The 3268-nt window shown below is 30.0% G+C and overlaps 1 pseudogene; it reads left to right on the top strand.

Moving 5' to 3' along the window:
- Positions 1-430: 430 nt before the first annotated feature.
- Positions 431-2067, top strand: LOC111829502 (annotated as a pseudogene).
- The last annotated feature ends 1201 nt before the right edge of the window (positions 2068-3268 follow it).

The following is a 3268-nucleotide window of genomic DNA, read 5'->3' as shown; positions in this document are numbered from 1 at the left end:
TATTTTCTATTAAATTAGATATAATAAAACATACTATGTGTCAAAATTCGCAAAGGTTTCTCTTTCTTCTCTCTCGACGGAACCAGCAACAAAAGAAGCAATTCACTTAAAATCTGAAGAAATCAATCGGTTCAGAAAATATGTTCTGTACAGTATAACAAAATCAGTGGCATTGGATCAATATAATAAAATGTCACAACTCTTTTCATTGGTTTTGTTGATAGATTCATATATCTTGCATATGCTAGCTTCTTCTATTTTGTACATTTTTTTTGCAGATTTGTTTCCAGTCTAGATTTCTATTATTTTCAGACTGTATTGCAATGTGTTTTTTCGGGTTTGAGTTCCATTACAATCTACCAGTCACAAGCTCAAATCGAGTCCCTCTTACTGTATCAGTTGATTCTGGTATCTCTTACGGTGTTTGTTTCTTACGTTTAGGCTATGGCAAAATGCGCAGTACAGAGCAGCACTCAATATTGTGCTTAAGAATAATTATGATTAGGTTGGTCTTTCTTGTGACTCTTTTGAATAATTAGTTAGAAACTAGTATCACTTGAGCGAGTCATTTTACTCATGAATTGTTTTGTCTTAAACGTTGATCATGTTCTTGTGGAGTATAGAGGTGTAAGGTTCTTATGGTCGAGGACAAGCTTGTGGTCCTTGGATGCAAGTAAGCTGATTTTATTCTGATAGTTTGATTCTATTCTGCATGTACTAACACACAATGTAACTGTCTAATAGAGATCTGGAGAGGACAATTGCTGAAACTACAATGGAGTTGGCCCAGGCAAAGAATCAAGGCTATCTTAAAAACCAGAAAAGTCTCTATGCTTGCTGTTATTGGAGTTTACACAGGCTTTGGAAGTCACTTGAAGCGCAATAAGTTTATAATCTCTTGGATACCTAACTATGCTTTAATACATTAGTTTCGCTTATGAAACTTTCTTCTCTTTAGATGATGCTCTGAAAAAAACTTGAGGAAAGAGGAGTTCTCATACGCTTTTTGATTGGTCGGTAGTTATCCTGCTCACTTTAGTCTTCCATTTTTTTAGATTTCTTTTTCTGTTGCAAAGTGTTTCACAGTCTGATGTTAATATGCTTTATAAATTGCTAGTGCTAACCGAGGGGATAGTCTAGATAGGAAAAATGACGAAGAAATTGTGCAACTAACGGCTTTTTTTATTCTTGTAAGCAAGGATATCTCTTTTTCTTCTTTCCATTGTCTGCTTAATTGAATTCCTTCTCACTGACATGGCTTCCAAATTAACATTTTGTCTCAAAATATGATCGCTTATTAGGAGAATCACGAGGATGCCCAAGAAGAGTTACCGAAGAAAGTGAAGTTCTTCTACAGTCCTGCTGGTAAGAATTGGGATGCAGAGTTTTATGTCAAACATAGATCTTGGTAATACTTCCTCTTTCACTTCTTTGTCTTGCGAAGCTATGTTTGGTCCAATCTGGTATCACCGATCTCTTTGAGTGACACATGTTTTCGATCTAACAGAGGGGAGGATTGGGCTTCTTGAAAGCCGCCGTGGTCAAGATGGTGCTTACATTGGGTGCATGAAGGCTGTAGATGTGATTACTGAACAGTACGTATATCTTCTTAATATTAAAAGCATAGTACAAAAATTGAAAATTAAAATTATTTGGTCAAACATTTTCCAAAATTACCCTCTAATTTAATATGAAGGAGAGCCTTTTTAAAATTTGAAAGTGGTTAATAGGTCAACACAAGTTTTGTTAACAAAATTTCTAATGGAGTCCGCTCGTTTAGACAAAACCCACCCGTATAGCTATTATTGGATCATATTCTTAGAGTATTTCATGGAAAGCAAAGCTGAAACAAACGGACTCTTACATGTAACAATAAAAAGCCCAATAATCAATATCTCTTACAAAATCCATCAAATACTTTTTTAAGCCCAATTAAGTGCACAAATCGATTTCATTTTACATAAGTTTGTAGATTCCTATTTTATTCAAAATACAAATATCACCCAACGCAAACTTGCTAACCTGTTTAAATCATTAATATGGTTATATTGAAGATACAACAAGTAATATCACCAAATTTTATGTTTGATAATTTAAATTATTAATTGTGGGATATTTTTAAAAATTACCAAAAATTCTATAACTATGAATACACGACCACTTCTTCTTATCAATTACAACTTTAAACACCAATTAATAGTTATAGATTTTTTGGTAATGTTATAGAATACATAATTCGAAAGGGTATTAATACTCTATATACCCAGAAGATTGAAAAATTAAAAGTAAGGCAACAATAATTTGTTATTTAGTTCTTGCACCTCATTGTATAAAGTGGACAAAAAATACCCTTTCCTATTTAACAAAAAATTTAGTAAAATAAGAAAATAATTATCGTCGATAGTGTTCATCAAAGTCACCAAGTAAAATCATATTATAAGTTAATGAATAACTATTGACTTACCATGCTAACAATATATATATATATATAAGTTTATAAATATATTATATTAAACTATATTATATCGCGATTAAGTTATGATTTATGTGATGAATTTATATTTATCGTGTTAACTTATTTACTATATCACATACAAAAATAACAAATTACATGTTAAACCATGCTAGATAACTATGAACGTCAACAATAGTAATAACATATTAAGTAATCTTATATATCTATGATATTATCGCGTTAATTAATTTATTATTGTCTTAAATCATTTATTTATCGTCTTAAATCATATTGTTAAAGTTTTAACAAAATATAGTTTGTCGATATCAATTTTGTTATACTGCTAAAAGATTTGTTAAACATGTAGAGCTATTTTAGTTTGTATATAAGTTGACTAGAGAGAACTAATTATACATATATGACTGCTCTATTCAATTTTTCAGTTAATTGAGTATATAGTTTTAACTCACCCAATTCGAAATTGTGTTTATTTTATTTAATTGGTGAATTGAAAAAATTTAAAGAAAAAAAATAAAAGGTAAAAGTTATCTTTGGGAGTTTTAAGGAAACTTTTGGTTGAAGTTTATATGGTTTGATAAGAAATCTACTTTAGTTTGTTACCTACAAAGAATTTAAATTATTATGTGTGAGGTTGTATCAACAAAGAACAAAATCATGTGTGAATTATAACTCTTTAGTGAGCCACTTCGCATTGTCTTTAAAGAAAATCAAAATTAATTAAATTACTACATCTTCTTATAATAATAAAATAAGAGTAAAAAAAATAAGATATCCAAAATGTAGTTAGTTATT

Source organism: Capsella rubella, unplaced genomic scaffold, assembly GCF_000375325.1.
Source record: "Capsella rubella cultivar Monte Gargano unplaced genomic scaffold, Caprub1_0 scaffold_11, whole genome shotgun sequence".
Classification (NCBI taxonomy): Eukaryota; Viridiplantae; Streptophyta; class Magnoliopsida; order Brassicales; family Brassicaceae; genus Capsella; species Capsella rubella.
The sequence above is the reverse complement of the archived record's forward strand: the minus strand, read 5'-3'. Positions and strand labels throughout refer to the sequence as shown.